The sequence below is a fragment of the Meriones unguiculatus genome, chromosome 7 (genome assembly GCF_030254825.1).
Source record: "Meriones unguiculatus strain TT.TT164.6M chromosome 7, Bangor_MerUng_6.1, whole genome shotgun sequence".
Taxonomy (NCBI): Eukaryota; Metazoa; Chordata; class Mammalia; order Rodentia; family Muridae; genus Meriones; species Meriones unguiculatus.
In genome coordinates this window covers 77,779,062-77,795,940 of record NC_083355.1, presented here as the reverse complement: position 1 = coordinate 77,795,940, position 16,879 = coordinate 77,779,062, and the positions used below count along the sequence as shown (strand labels likewise).

General features: G+C 43.5%; 1 long non-coding RNA gene across 4 annotated transcripts in view; it reads right to left on the bottom strand.

The window, feature by feature from the left end:
* LOC132655246 (uncharacterized) overlaps positions 1 to 16,596 on the bottom strand; it is an 86,558-nt gene extending 69,962 nt beyond the window's left edge. For all 4 annotated transcript variants that reach the window (XR_009592986.1, XR_009592989.1, XR_009592988.1 and 1 more), the window contains exons 1-2: positions 16,137 to 16,596; positions 10,064 to 10,254 (exon numbers count right to left, since the gene is read on the bottom strand). This is a non-coding gene — a long non-coding RNA (uncharacterized LOC132655246). The remainder of the gene's footprint in view (positions 1 to 10,063; positions 10,255 to 16,136) is intronic.
* Positions 16,597 to 16,879: the final 283 nt, after the last annotated feature.

Below are 16,879 nucleotides of genomic sequence, written 5' to 3'. Positions count from 1 at the left end.
TCTGTAGAACGTTTCTTTTATTACTGTTCATTAAATCTGTACGTATTTCAGCAATGCATACTGACCATCCTCACTGTGCCCTGACCCCAAATCTCCCCACCACCCCTGCCCATCACCTTTCTCATCCCTCCCTCAAACCTTTCTTTCATGTTCATGTCTTCATTTCGTTTTGTAACTCAGTTCAACCGCGCATGGGTTTGGAGCTGGAGAAGTTGGGCTAAGCAGTGGGTACACAGTTAATGGTCAGTGGTACAGGGCAGGGTCCCCCTTCTATGACTGATAATTGACAGGGCCAGTCTTGTGTGGGGCCTGTGCAAAGGACCCACACTGTGAGTTAAGGATGGCAAGCACCGTATCTAAAGGATGGCATTTCCTTGCCCTTCATTCCGTCTTTGAAGTGTTACATACTGCCTTCCCCTCTTCCACAATGTTCCCCAAACCTTGAAGCGGCGTAAATGTCTTGTTTAGAGCAGATGCCTTTTTCTCTCAGCAGCGCGCATGCGCGGCACGCTGAGGCACTGTGAGAGCTAGCCAGCTGTGAGAGGGCATTTCAACTCAGGTTCAGCTTGCTTTCTTTACATCATACAAAGTGTGTTGTGTCTTCTACAATATGGCTTCATCCTCTTGTTTCTGGTTGGGCAACCAAGAGAACTAACAAGACCCTGTACTGCTTTGGAGGCATCCAGTGAACCCTCCAAGTTCCTGTGGAACTGGGAACTGTGTTTAGTATCACACACTGCCCAGGAGGGTGGCATCCTTCGGCACTCTTTCATATGTTTTGTTACAAGATAACGGGCTTTCACGTGATTTCTTTTCCCTGTCGTTGTCCAAGTTAATCCTCCCCCTTTCTTTAACACCATCATCTCCCCAGTCTTCCCCCCTCGTTTAAACCTTTCCATCCACAGTATTTCTCCTCTATAATTTTCTTCCCCCTCTATAATTTTACTTTACTTGTGCTCTTACAATCCCCCATCACTTACGGCACCGCCCCCATGACCTCTTTCCAGTTTCCTGGCTTTCACAGGTATGCCTTGCTAAACAAAGAACAGCAGCAAAAACAACAACCATAAACACCGAGAAAACAAACAACCCGACTAAACAGCGGACTTCAGAACCAAACAGAGAGCTCTCAAAAGATGAAATGCAAGTGGCAAGAAAACACTTGAAATGGTGCTTGGCATCCTTGGCTGTTGGGGAAATGCAAACTAAACTATCTCAAGATTCCATCTCATCCTAGTTGGGATGGCCACCATCAAGGTCTGGGTTCTCTAAGGAACAGACCAATAGATTGTATATATATTAAAGGGCTATTTATTAGGTTGGCTTGCAGAATAAGATCTGGGTAGTCCAACAATGACCACTGCACACTGGAAAGGCCAAGAACCCAGCAGTTGCTCAGTTTCCATGGCTGGGTGTCTAAGCAGTCCCAGTCTAGCACTGAAGGCCCAGAAGGTTCCAGGAGAGCCACTGGCCTTAATTTCACACTGGAAGGCAAAAGCTAGGTCCTACTATCAGCAAAGGAATGCTGTGAGGTAGACGAATCTTCGGACAAGAGTGAGAACAAATGGGCAAAGCAAAGATTGATTCTTTCATCTTTCATCTGGGCTGCCACTGGAAGGTGCCACCCACATTTAAGATGGGAAATCCCACCCACTTCAAATAATCTGAGCAAGAGAACCCCTCATGGAGGTGCCCAGCAGTTTGCCTTTTAGTTAATTTCAGAACTAGTTGAGTTGACAGTGAAGATTAGCCATCATGAAGAGCAACAACAGCAAGTGCTGGTGTGGATGTGGGGAAAGCGGAACCATTGCTCACTGTGGATGGGTCTGGAGACAAGTGCAGCCACTCTGGATATCAGACAGGAGTTTCTCAAAAAAGCTGAAAAATAAAAGTGCCATTTCACCCAGCGATACCACTTCCTGTTATATACCCAAAGGACTCTATACCCTACTCCAGAGATAACCATGTATATATGCTCATTGCTGGCCACTGAGAGCAAAAAAGAAATGGAAGCAAGCTGGTTGTCCATTGACTGATGAGTGGGTGATGAAACATGGCTAAGGAGCACAATGGAATCTGATTCGGCTGTGAAAAAAATGAAATTTATGGGGAAATGGATGAAAATGGAAAAAAATTATACAGAATGATATAACACAGAAGGTCTGTCTCACAGGCACATGCTAGCTAGCTGCAGTTTTATTTTGCGGGGCGCCTTCAACATTTTAAAGGGGGTATCAAAACAGAAAGTGAAAAATAAAAACAAAAACTTACTCTGCCTCTGCCCCTGCCTGTATACCCTAAGGTTTGAAACCCCCAAATGGGCTTCACTTTGTAAGCAGTGACAGGTACGTGGTACTAACAAATACTTAATCCTGACCTCATGAGAAAACACATATTTTAGCACATTGGCCTTTACTGATCTTCTTGCCCAGGCTGTTGATCATGGTTTATGGATGAAAGGATCCTTTAAGATGGAATTCCTCTTACCCCAGTGAAAAGTCATTCTAGGAGGACACTCATGGGCGAAACAAGGACATCATCCTTCCTAGGCAACTTTGGTCCCTGAATGCTGATCCACAGGAGAGCTGAAGCACCTCGTAATTCGAATAGTTGTATTCTGGCAGTGTTAGGATCTGTCCACCTGGATCCAGAAGCTGAATTTCAGAAACAAGTCCTGGAGCCAAGGACAGTAAACCTTAACAAAGCCCAGGCGTGGGAGACAGTCTTCCGGGTCTCAGTACAGCGACGCAGTGTATCCCTGAGCTCAATCCAGACCTCATGGTTTTACAGAGGAACAGACGCGGGTAATATGTCACAGATGTGGGTTCAGTTTGGGTAACAGTGTTCTATAAATACGCAGCTGGAAGGTAAATTTCTCTACCTTTCAAGATCATCGCTGCAGTAGTTAACCATTCTTGAAGAACCACACCGGCACACCATCTGTAGCCAGAGGCAACGAACAGATGGCATAAAGTCCTCCAGCACTTCCTATATACTATGGAAAAGCACACTGTGGCAAAGTAGAAGAAAAAAAAATTGAAGGCAATTCCATGAAACTTGGTACATAACAGAAGTGGCATCTTAAATCAATGGGACAAGCATTACTTTAAAAAAGATGGGTTCTCACTATATAGCTCTGGCTGGCCTGTAACTCACTCTGTGAATAAGGTTAGCCCTGAACTCACAGATTCCACCTGCTGCCTCTGAGCATGGGCCTTAAAGGTATGCACCATTACGCCTGACCTAAAGACCAATTTTAAGAAAGGGTATTGTCTTAGTTAGGGTTTTTATGAAACACATTAACCAAGAAGCAGGCTGGGGAAGAAACGGTTTATTTGGCTTACACTTACACGACATTGTTCATCACTGCAGGAAGTCAGGACAGGAACTGAAACAGGGCAGGAACCTGGAGGCGGGAGCTGATGCAGAGGCCATGGAAGGGTGCTGCTTTCTGGCTTGCTCATCACAGCTCACTCAAACTGCTATCTTTTAGGACCTCCATGCCAGGGATGGTACAACCCACGAAGAGCTGGGCCCACCCCACATCAATCCCTAATTAAGAAAATGCCTCACAGCCAGATCTTATGGAGGCATTTTATCAGTTGAGGTGCCCTCCTCTCAGACAACTCTAGTTTGGGTGTCTAGCTGACAGAAGATTAGCCAGCACAGGTATCAAGACAGATGAGAGGCCGCTGAAGAGAAAGACAAAAGTACATCTATGTTTCATGCCATTCAAAAGACATAAAGCCCAGGTGTGTCAGAGATTTAAGTGTAACGAGAAAAAAGTTAAAAGTAAATCTCAGAGAAGAGACTAAGACAAGGGAATCACAATGTTGATAATCTGACCACAAAATAAGATAGGAGTGGAGAGCAAGGAAATAAACCCAATATAAACAGGCAAAAGACAACTGATAAACTTGGTATATACAATGACATCACACATACCTCTCTTATGTAAAGAGTTCTTGAACATTAGTAGAGAAAAAAAAAACTACTATAAATAAATGGATCATTCCAAAATATGTCGATGGCCCTTAAATATGTGAAAATAATGAGTAGAAATGTGTAAACAGATACAAAAGTACAATGCTATCTCTTACCTATTGGCGGCACAAATTAGAAAGTATTACAATGTATTCTGTTGACACAGCAGTGGGAAATGATCTTACCCAGTTAGAATTAGCACTGGTATGCCCTTCTGGAAGGAAAATACACAATGCTTAATAATACCTCATGAATGAAAAAGAAGTAAAACAATTACTTCTGTCCACTCAGATCACAGTGAAATAAACATGAAACCAACAGCAGGAGAAACCACAGGAGCTACACAAATACTGGAACATTAAACAATCCATCCCCAACAAGCACTGAGACATGGAAGAAACCAGAAAAGAAACTTTAAAAATATTAGAATTAAGTGAAAATATTATAATTTACCCAAGCCTCTGGGATATAGCTGAGGCAGTTAGAAGAAGCGATTTTATGTCATAAATACTTAATGAAAACAACAACAAAGCAGAGAGAGGGATGGAGAGACCTCTGGGAGGCTAAGAGCCCTTGCTGCTCTTCAGAGTCTGGTTCCCAGCACTGACATGAGACAGCACATCACTAGCTGTAAGCACAGCTCCAGGGGAGGTGATGCCCTCTTCTGGCTTTTCCAGGCACTGCACTCATGTGTACATGAGCACGCACAAACATGCACACATACCCATGATTACTGAAGAAAGAGTTAGTTTCTTGAAAAGGTAAACAAGAGCCAGGAACCTGCCTTAGTTAGGGTTTCTATTGCCGTGAAGAGACGCCATGACCTTGGCAGCTCTTATAAAGAAAACTGTTTGACTGGGGCTGCCTTACAGTTTCAGAGGTTTTAGTCCATTATCACCATGAGAGGAAGCATGAAGCCTGGCAGTGCGCAGGCAGACATGGTGCTGGAAAAGGAGCTGAGAGTTCTACATCCTGACCTGAGGGCAGCAGGAAAAGACGGAGCCACACGAGGACTGGCTTGAGCATCTGAGACCTCAAAGCCCGCCACCAGTGACACACCCCTCCAGCAAGGCCACACCTCCTCCAGTAAAGCCACAACTCTTCATAGTGCCACTCCCTATGGGCCAAGTATTCAAACACATCAGTCTATGGAGGCCATTCCTATTCAACCACCACAGAACCCTTATCCAAGCTAAAGAGAAAGAAGACTCAGTTTGATAAAAGTGGAGATGGCGAGGGGAAGGTACAACAGACTCCAACGAAATCCTGAGAATCACTAGGAAATCTGTCAAACTTGTACTTCAAAAGTCAGAAAATCAAGAAGGACTAGATAGATTCCTAAATAGCATGACATACCAAAATCAAATCAAGAACAAATCAGCCACTTAAGTAGACCTATAATGGGCAATGGGATTGAAGCCACACAACAATCAAAAAGTATTCTCTGAAAGAAAGTCCTGGATTCATATGGTTCACTGCTGAGTTCTACAAGACCTTTTAGGAAGAGCTGCCAAATTATTCCATAAACTGGAAACTCACACTCAAAGCCAGTACTGTCTGATAGCAAAACTGGAAAAACACAAACAAAAACATAACCACCACCAGTAACTGTGGACCGATTATCCTGATGCATAGATCATAAATACAAAAATTCTCAACCAAATAATTACATGCCGATTTCAGGAACACATTTAAACAAATAATGTGTCATGACCAAGCTGGCTTTTATCCAAGGTATGCAAGTTTGGTACAGCCTATGCAAACTAGTACATGCAATTTAGCATACAGATTCATAAATGGACTTCATGGCAAAATCACATGATTTATCTCAACTGATTGAGAAAAGGTCCCTGACAGAGTTCAGCATCCCTTCATGGTAAAGGTCCTACAGTGTTGCCATAATGTTATTGTGCACTGTGTAAAGTTTACCCCCGTGTTTACTCAAATGCTGATTTCTCTACCCTACTATGCGGTTTCAATCTGGACATGCCATTGTAATGTTTATCCTAAGAATCTCCTGTCTCAGGTTTGTGTAAACGTGCCCACCATGTGTTCTCTGCTTTGCCCACAACGGAACATTAGAGAAATTAGTGTGGGACATCTGTTTTCAGTGAGGGGAGAAGTAAGAGAGAGGAAGTGGAGTTTGGCACGAAGAGGAGAGGTCCAGGGGTCTTCAAGAGAAAGGAGAAGGACAAAAATGCAAGTATTATGGAGATTTTGGCTGGGGAGGAAAGGTAGATTAGCCATAGAACATTAGCACAGACTTATGATGCCCAGGTATTGTGCTCAAGGCTAACAAACAAGCCAGAGTTTCTCTGTGTCAATCATTTGGGAGCTAGCTGGTTAAAAAAAGCTGCCGCTGTACTAATTTCCGGGAACATTACATACTAAGTATTCATTTTACACTACAGTCAACATCAAATGGGAACTGTGGGACCAAGAACACATTCCCTAAGATCTGGGGCCAGACCCAGCTGCCTACTCTCTTTTACTTAAGATAATGATCCAAGTCAAAGGAAGGAAGGAAGGAAGGAAAGAAGGAAGGAAGGGCACACAATATAAGTAAGAAGTCAAATCATCCCTATTTGCAGATGACATGGCCCAGGACTGAAAAGACCCTAAAGGCTCTGCCAGAAAACTCTTAAAACCCATCAATACTTTCAGGAAAGCAGCAGTTACATAAGCCAGCAGTTTTACTATATATTACTATTAAACATTCCAAGAAAGAGATTAGACGGGGAAAGTCATTCATAACAGCTTCAAAATAATAAACAAACAAATAACCCGGGAATAAACCTAGCCAAGTAGTTAGACACCTACAGTGAAAACTGTACAACTGAATAAAGAAACTGAAAAAAACCATTAAAGGATGGACAGACAACCCCCCCCCATGGTCTTCAATAGACAGAATATTGTAAAGAAAAAAAATTACCAAAAGCAGTCTACAGGCTCAATGCAATCCCTATAAAAATTCCAATCCTATTCTTCACAGAAGTAGAAAATTATCCTAAGATTCATACATAAGTTCCAAAGACTCCAAACAGGCAGAGCAGGAAGAACAATGCTGGAAATATCACGGTATTTAATCTCAGGTTGTACTATGGATCCTTAATAACACTATCAGCACAGAACAGGGCACACAACACAGGCCAGTAGAATAGAATAAAGGGCCTAGAAATAAATCCACACACTCGCAGCTACAGCTACCTACACTCACCTACCGTCACCTGCAGCCACCCACCAGCAACTGCCTGCAGCCACCTGTGATTTGACAAAGGGTCAAAAATATACATCAAAGAAGCAGTTTCTTTTAACTAATGGTGCTGGGGAATTGGCAATCCAGCCCAGAACACAAAAATCAGTTCTAAAGAGATGAAAGTAATAACATAAGACCCCAAAACTACAAAACTGCCAGAAGTAAACACAGATAAAAACACTTCAGAATACAGGCATAGACAAGGACTATCTGAAAAGACGACGAAGCACAGGGAATAATTCCAATGACAACAAATAGGATTACACAAAACTGAGAAGGTTTTGCAGGGCAAGTCACTAGAGTGAAAGCTTACAAAATCAGGGAAAATGCTGTCACTTTTACATCAAACAGAGGCTAGATATCTCTAATATACAAAGGAAAATTAAACACCAAACAAACATTCCAGTGAGCAAACTGAATAATATGTCAAACAGACGAGTCTCAAAAGATGAGGCACAAACAGCCAATAAATACTCTGAAAAAAAAAATGTTCAAAATCTGTAGAAATTGGGAAATACATATTAATAGTGCATAAAGGCAGGCCTGGTGGTACACGGCTGTAATCCCAGCTGTCAGAAGCAATTTAAGGATGGAAAATTTGACTTTAGCTAAAGTTCAAGGGGAGGTCATGGGGCAGGTCAAGGCAGCAGGAACTTGAAGCAGCTGGTCACATTAAATCCGCTACCTCCATGGTCAGGAAGCAGACTGGCACAGATCCTGGTGCTCCTTTTCATATAGTCTTCAACCCCAGCCTATGGAACAGTGCTATCCACATATTGAGGTTGGCATTCTTACCTTCATTAGTCCAATCACTTTTAAATTTAGCCTCAACCAAGGTCTCATGTTGTGTGTTGGTCTGGTGCTATGTATTCTAATGCTAATTACTGGCTCCCCTAGATCTGGTTGCCGCCCAGATATCTTCACCTACACTGTTCTTTGTTATGTAAACCTTGCTCTAGCTAATTTAAAGTTGATTGGTTAATAAAGTTGCTGAAGCCTGTAACTGGGCAGAAGAGAAGTTAAGTGGAGCTTAGGTTTCCAGGCTTTGGGTCTCAGAGAGACCACAAGGCCAGGAGGAGAAGAGAAAGGAAACAGAAGATGCAGCAGGAGGAGAGGAAGCTAGAGAGAAAGAAGTTGCCTGCCGTGTGGCAGCACGGGCTCTAAAGGCTGACCTGACAGAACAGAAGTAGCCCAGACAAATTAAGGCAAGTAACATGGAGTATGTAGCTGGGAAATAGCAAAATAGCTCAGAGGGTTGACACCTGCCCAGTTACTGTGCTTAAAACTTTTTTTTTTTAAGTCAAGGTCTCTGTCTCTATCATTTGGGAACTTGCTAGGATAGAGAAGGTCTCTAGAGTATAATAATCATTCCACAACAGTCTCAGGACATGGGGAAAATACAGCTAGATTCTTTGCCAAAACATAGCTGGAACAGTCTGGGCCTCCACTGTCCACATTTCTCTCAGCATTATCACCTTCCACACTCCCACCAGACCGGCTCACCAAGCTCTGCTCACAGCACTCTAGTTCTTTGGCCCACAGCTTCAAACTCTTCCACATTCCTCTCACAAACCAGCTCCAAAAGCACACGAACCACCTGGTCCGGGTTATTACCACGGCAAGGACTCCACTTCCCAGTGTCAATCTCCTATATCAGCTATGGCAGCGCTGTGCAAAAATACCAGGCAAAGGGAACTTAAGAAAGGGGATATGCTGGCTCACAGTTTACAGATAACACCCATCATGACAGGGAAATCATGGCAACAGGCGCTGGAGAATCTGGTTGCACTGCAGGCATAGTCAGGTGCAGAGAGAGATGAATGCTCACGCTGTTTCCTTTCTCCATCTTATTCACTCTGAGACCCTAGCTTACGGGAAGGTGCCACCCACATGCAAGGCGGGCCTCCCCTCCTTAATTAAACCAATATAGGAAATCCCTCACAGACATGCCCAGAAACTTGCCCCCTGGGTGATTCTAGGTCCTATCAAGGTGAAAATCGTTATGAACCATCACAGCCATTTACAAGTTTGAGGTCATCCTGTGCTACAATAGTGAGACGCTATGTCAAATAAACATATCCCATCAATAATTAAGTAGCAGTGACCCTTACAAACAAACAATTCAGCAATATTAGTATTTGCCCCTGGGCCCTGTTCAGCTCCTTTGGTCTCTCAATCTAGCTTAATGGGATCACTTCCAAATGACCTACTTGCTCACTACTCTTTGTCTTAGGAGACTGTAGAGAGAGGGATCATGGAGACACAAGTGAAGAAAACGATACAGACTGTCCCTTAAAGACAAGCTATAGATACAAATAAAAAAAATACAATCAGTAGGAATATTTACTAAATCCACAAAACGTCCATTAACGTCAGTGCCTGAAAACTCCACTTCCGTTAATAAACTATTCTAAACCCAACGTGGGACTGAAAGCATAGGCCAAGAGTACTTCTCATGGTCATTCAGAGAAAGCTCAGGAAGAATTTCAAGTTGAACTTCCTTTTTCTTTTCTTTTTTTCTTTGCCACACAGACAAACAGACAATAGAAAGACATCTTCAGCACTGCTTCCAGCTTTCTTGTGCTCCTAAAGAAGCCTGTCACCAGATATCAACAATGACAAAAAAAATGACATTTTTTATTTTGAAAAAGAGGCTTAGTTATACTTAGCCCCCCCCCAAGAGACTCCCTGTGTAAAACAGTAGATAGTGTGTGTGTTTGTTTTTTTAGAGGCGCCTAAGAGGAATCACAAACTAAAATTTTATCAGTAAATTCAACCTTATTGCTACTCAGTTTTAACAGACAGCTGCCTAGCTGCACTCACCAGCCACAGTCACGATGCTTTATGTTTTACACACAAAGCTTTGGTTCTTCTCATTGTCCATTTTTCTTTCTCTCCTGTAGTGTTGGCCAGGGGCTGGGCAAACTCTACCACGGAGCTCCAACTCTAGGTGCCCAGGACTTCCTGCCCTTTGCAGTAATGTCTGCTTGTCATCAAGAAGATTGCCTACTTCCCTGAAGAAGAAGAAAACAGGATTTATGAAGTTAAAGTTTTGTTAGTCAGTGCTCGAGTTCCTTATTGCCTCGAAATATATATCAGTTGGGAATATATATATATATATATATCAGTTGGGAATATACATATGTATATATAGTAGTTGGGAAAAGACACTAAGAATAGCACATCTTAAGATCTTAAGTCTGGTCTTCAAGGAACTAGGCAAGGTTTTAAGGGTAACTGGGGCAGAGGGCTCCTTTAGTGATGAATGATCCTTCCAACATATGATAAACACACCACACACTCACTCACAGAGCGAGAGACAGACACATGCACACACAGAGAGAGAGATGGACAGAGAATTTTACTGTAAAGTGAAACTGGTAGACCCCAGCAGGTTCCCTTTTATTACCCCAGAGTTAACACCCCTGAGGTGATGCGCATGTCTAGGTCCTAGCCCCATAAGGCGTGTTCCCTCAGCATGTCAAGTCATATTGCTCACCACTTCCATTTACAGTTTCCAGTCTCTTAAAGAATGAATGGACACTGTTAGGAAAACACTATTTCCTAAAACCTTCTCTCAAATAGTAAACTCCACTCTGGTAAGACCAGGATGACCAGTTGCCCAGTTTGTGCATTGTACAATAAAGACCTGTCTTAGGGTTACTACGCTGTGAGGAAACCCCATGACCAAAAGCACACTGGGGAGGAAAGGGTTTATTTTGCTTATGCAGACACTTCTGCTGTTCAAACAGAGGAGGAACCTGGAGGCAGGAGCTGGTGCAGAGGACATGGAGGGGTGCTGCTTATGGGCTTGCTCCCCATGACATGCTCAGCCTGCTTTGTTACAGAATCCAGGACCACCAGCCCAGGATGGCACCACCCACCCACAATGGGCTGGGCCCTTCCCCATCTATCAGTGATTAAGAAAATATCCTGCAGGCTACAGCCTTTTCTCAACTGATACCCTCTCTGATGACTCTAGCTTGTGTCCAGTGGACATAAAAAGTAGCCAGCACAGGACCCAAGGGCCACGGAAGGTTGGGAACTAGAAAATGCATAAACATAAATATGTAAAAATCGACACAAATCAAGGGGGCTCAAGCCATACTGAGGGCCAGATCACAGTTCAGAGCCCTGGCTCCCCTGTCCTATACAAACAAGGCTCTCATCCTGTCAAATTAATTCAGATTTCCCTAAGTGTCAACCCTCCCCCAGCAAGAAAGCAAATTACAAATGTACCTTTTCCAAGGTAAAAAGAACAATTTTTTTTTTTTTTTTTTTTACTAAATTAGTGAACCCTGTTAATTAATTTTACCAAACTCCCCTCTGTTAAAAAACACAGATTTTTATCTGAGACATTCACAGCTCTCCTTGGACACATAAGGCTCACAGGCCACAGGTTGGGCATACCAACACAGGACTTTTACACGAGTAAGGGAGAACTCTATACAGAGAGGGTGAAGAGCACCAGCATTTACACTTTTCACGTCATAGACTAGCCGGGTGGTGCTCTGATGACTGATCACCAAGTGTCCGTACCGCATGCGGAATGGAAACCGCAGCTTATCGGTTGGATCAAACCTTAAGACATAAGTGGATACAGAACACGACAGGAAGCAGAGTTAACCTAGACTGCGGAAGTCAGGATGCTCATGGAGCTTGTTGGCTGGGCGTGAGGAAGAGTTACTATGGACGCCTGCAGCCGGTGCACTGAGGGCGGTCCGTTTCAGAGTGCTTCGGCACCGGTCAGATGGTCGGTCTGACACCAGGCAGCAGACTAAACGGACACTTCCGTGCTCCAATACATAAGGTGGGTGGGGATCATAAAGGCCACTCCAAAGCGGGTGCACAAAATGCTAAGGTCCCACTACCCAGCAAATAGCCAGAGATCCAACCGGTGGAGAGGTTCAACCACTGAAGACTGCCAGGGACCAGCTCAGAGAAGCTCTGGGACAGGCCCAGATGCAAATTCCCGGGGGGTAACCTCGGAAAACTTTCAACACGGAAATGATGTGAAAGTCTTAGGTGAAGTTACAAAATGAAGAAAATTTCTCACTCTTGCTGAATGAGCAACAGCGAGAAAACTTTACTGAAACTGCTAGCCCCAAACTCTAGGCATGTTTTTGCACCTGCAAATGGGTTTTACCGGAAGCACAGCCTGCAAGCGGTTTCTAACACAGCCTGACCTTTTTGCTTATTCTCAGCGGAGACTGAAGCTTTTCCTTACCAGAAAGCTGGGGCTCCACCTTACAAAAAACACCAATCTTAACTTAGCGAAGCTCTCAGAGATTCTGCAGTCTATGGTCTGAGGCATGGCTGCTGGCTTTAATTACTGTGAGGTATCTCAATTCTCACCTGTAACAGTATGTCTGCTTCTAGATTCTGAGCTCGGGAGGCAGAGGCAAGTGAATCTCTGTGAGTCGGAGGCCAGCCTGGTCTACAGAGCAAATTCAGCCAGGGCTACACAGAGAAACAAAGAAAACAAAGCAAAACAAAAAATTCTGCACAAAACTTACAACAACTGAAAGCCAGGAACCTGGCTATCTGGAGGAAACCTTCCCTCATTTCTTCATCACCTGGCTAAAGCACACAAAAGTGATCATTGGGCCTGCACCCAGTTTCTGTTGGTTCCATTTCCTTGGAAAGAGATTACATAATGTTTTTTGGTGGCATAGAAACTGGAATCAGTTATCTCACTAGAAGACTTTCAGCGGCTTACAATACAAGGGTAGCTAGTAATCTAAAACCCCTATCATCTTACCCTGAAAAAGAGACTCCTATCAATCAAAATTATACCCCAGCCTTTCCATGCAAGCTGGAACATTCCATACTGCAACGTTCACAGACACAAAAAGTGAGAGAACTGGAGAACACATGGAACGCTGTTTAAAGCCTGCCCCGTCCAAACTGACAGGTGAAATGCATCACCTCTCTTTGACTTCACAGCCACCTAATTCATGTAACTGGTTCTACATGTTTCGTTGCCTGGACTAGACCATGCATCCTAAGTGACGCCACAGCATAGCAATGTATTTGACAACCCAAGTAGGGAAATTTGGACAGAAATCAGGCTAGCCACCGATGATTGGGTTCCTTGCTGTAAGCTGGACAGGGCTTTGTGAGATTGATAAACAAATCCTTGTCCTTGTTCTGGTCCCTGATATCACCCAAGGTCCGGTCCGTGTGCTTCACCAATCTCAGGCTCCTAGAGAACAGATTATATGACTCAATGGGAAGAGTAAAGAGAGCCCTGAGCTGAGAACGAATGCCGAAGTACTCAAGGCAGATTCTGGCTGTTTTCTTTTCCCCCTCAAGTCTTTTTAGCTTACAAGAGGCAGAGGTAGGAGGAGGACAGAGCACAACAAACAGCTACACAATGCCACTCAGGCCAGACAATTCCTCAATCAAGAGACTCAGGACACTGAGCTGAGTAGGAGTCTACCAGATTGAATACCAGCATCATTGAAGACAGTGTAGAGCATTAACTTTCAGCCTCCTTAATGCCGTGACCCTTTGAAAAAGTTCCTCATGCTGTGGTGACCCCCAGCCATAAGATTATTGCTGTGGCAATTTCATAACTAGTTTTGTTGTTATGAATCATAACACAAACACCTGATATGCAGCCTATCTGATACGCGACACCCACAGATTGAGAGCCATGGGTGTAGACAGTACTTTGCGGCTCTAAGGGTCATAGGGAGTTTACAACACTTAGGTCTGTTATCTGTATACTGATCTCCAAACGGATTCCCACAGTGGCTGTATGAGTTTGCACCATCACCAGCAGTAAACAAGGATTCCTCCTGCCTGTACCCAGTGCTGGGATTACAGGTGTTCACTAATGTGACCATATAAGTCATTTGCTTTTATGACTTGTTAGCAATCGAGATCTCTGGGGATATTTTCTGTAATTAAAACTTTTTGTAAATAATTTACAAATTTATATATATATAATGATTGACCAGACACGTAGTCTATACATACCAGCGAACTTCTGACAGAAGAGTCATTCTGAAGCTGTGGACGCTTCATATTGAATTTAACACTTTCCCTATCAGTTAACATTTTTATGCACATAAAGAAAAATAAAATAGAAGATGAAGAAAGACAAATCCATGACAGAGTTAAAACTAGAAGAACAATTAACTTTACATCCTGTTTCATGAGATGTGTCCATTACCTGGATTATATTCTTCCTCATCACCTATCTATCCTTTGTTCTCCTTTCTACTAGATACTCTTACCCACATGTACACATATACATGTGGGCTTTGGTTCCATATGTGGGACAACATTTTTTTTTTATTGTGGAACTTTGCCTTAATGTACACTAACTCCATCTTTCTATGAACATAGTTGAGCAAATGTCCTTATTGAGTGGTGGAGCATCTTTTGGGTATATGCCCAGGAGTGATATAGCTGGATCTTTTTTTTTTTAAGATTTATTTATTATTCATACAATGTTTTGCCAGCATGTGTGCCTGCAGGCCAGAAGAGGGCAACAGATCTCATTATTGTGAGCCACCATGTGGGTGCTAGGAATTGAACTCAGGACCTCTGAAAAAGCAGACAGTATTCTTAACCTCTGAGTCATCACTCCAGCCCAGTATAGCTGGATCTTGAGGTAGCACTATTCCTAATTTTCTGAGGAAGGGCCAAATTGATTTCCAAAGTGGTTGTACAAGTTTACATTCCCACCAGCAATGGAGGAGCGTTCCCAATTCTCCACAACCTCCTCCAGCATATGTTGTCACTTGAATTTTTGATCTCGGCCATTCTGGTGGGTGTGAGGTAGAATCTCAGGGTCCTTTTGATTTGCATGTCCCTGATGACTAAAGATGGTGAGCATTTCTTTACGTGTTTCTCTGCCATTCGATATTCCTCTGTTGAGAATTCTGTTTAGCTCTGTACCCCGTTTTTAATTGGATTACTTGATTTGTTAGGGTTTAACTTCTTGAGTTCTTTATTCTAGGTATTAGCCTTTTGTCAGGTACAGGGTTTGTAAAGATCTTTTTCCAGTCTGTAGGCTGTTGTTTTGTTCTGATGACAGTGTCCTTTGCTTTACAGAAGCTTTTCAGTTTCATGTGGGAAGAGAAGTAGTCTCCACAATTGTGTGCTTGTGTATCTGTGTCTAAGTGCCTGTGTGTGTATAACACCAAGATATGGAGAACTGACAGCATCCAAACCCATGTGGCTTATTCTCACCATTAACAACTTTACTGATGAAGTATTTTCATTCTTATGGCATCAGAATTCTGGGAAATTGGCCCCTAAAGCTATAGCTGAAAAAAATTTCATTGTTTGAGAACTTCTTTTCATTTATCTAAACCACTGAACTTACCCACACCAGAGTTTTGCTTCTTAGGAAAGTAGCAATGAATGGAAGTTTACCCTTTTTTGTTTTTTCTTTTCTTTCTTTTTTTTTTGGGGGGGGGGAGTGTTTCTGTGTAGCCTTGGCTGTCCTGGACTCACTTTGTAGACCAGGCTGACCTCCAGCTCACAGAGATCCGCCTGTCTCTGCTTTCAAGAGTGCTGAGATTACAGGTGTGCACCACCCAGCTGCGAGTCTACTTTTTAAAAACCACATTAAAACCCTGAGCACAAGCTCAGGCATTGAGACAGCCTTAAGCCATAGGAGAATCTGGAGCTGCAGCCTGAAGCTCATTGGTAGAATCCCTGTTTAGAATTCTTGTGAGTCTTGTATGATCCTCTGCACAGAAAAAAAAAAACAAACAAACAAAAAAAGGAGTTGCTGTATTTAACTGGCTCATAGATATCACCAATTTTCAACCTAAGTTCACTATTGCTCCGTTTTTAATGTTAAGTCTCAAATAAATAGAAAACTCGCCATACACTTAATTGTTCATACTCAGGCCGTTCCATTAAAAAAAATTACCTTTAAAATTATGCAATCTTCGGGCTGGAGAGATGAGAACGCTTTGACCACTTCCACGGGTGACATTTTGAATCCCAGGTTCCAGGGGATCTGACGCACACGTGGTGCACAGACATGAAATTAGGGAGCACACACACATAAAATATTTATAAAACAATTATGCCGCGGGGCTGGCTCAGCACTTAAGTCACTTTTACGCATGCGCGGCACTTGGACGTTGGCTTCCAGAACCCAGGGGAATGCTGGGTGGGCCCAGGACTTGTGAAATCGCAACCTGGAAAGGCAGTTCCGGGATCCTCAGCGCGCCGGAGCATGCGTAACCATGGCACATTCACATCAGGGATTCTGGGTTTCATTGAGACTGCCGCGGTGAACAAGACTGAGCTACGCGGAGGGTAACTTCACCGCATGAACGCTAGCACACAGACACCCCCTCACAAACAGGCAGAGAAACGCCACGCCCGCACATGCCGCCACGCCTACGCGTGCGCGCGCACCCCCACACAAACGAGCACGTGATCACCCACGTCCGCAATCCGTGCATGCTACACACACAAACATGCATGCATCCAAAAAAAAAAAAAAATGTGGAAAAGCAAGTGTTTATGCAGAACAGAGGAAAGGACTTTAGTGCCCCTTGAGGAGGGAGCCATGTTGCAGCCAGGCTCGTTTCCATGACACCCGGGAAGAGGCGCTGATGCAGACACCGTTACCCTCCAGTCCCCGCCCCCAGCTCGGTGTGT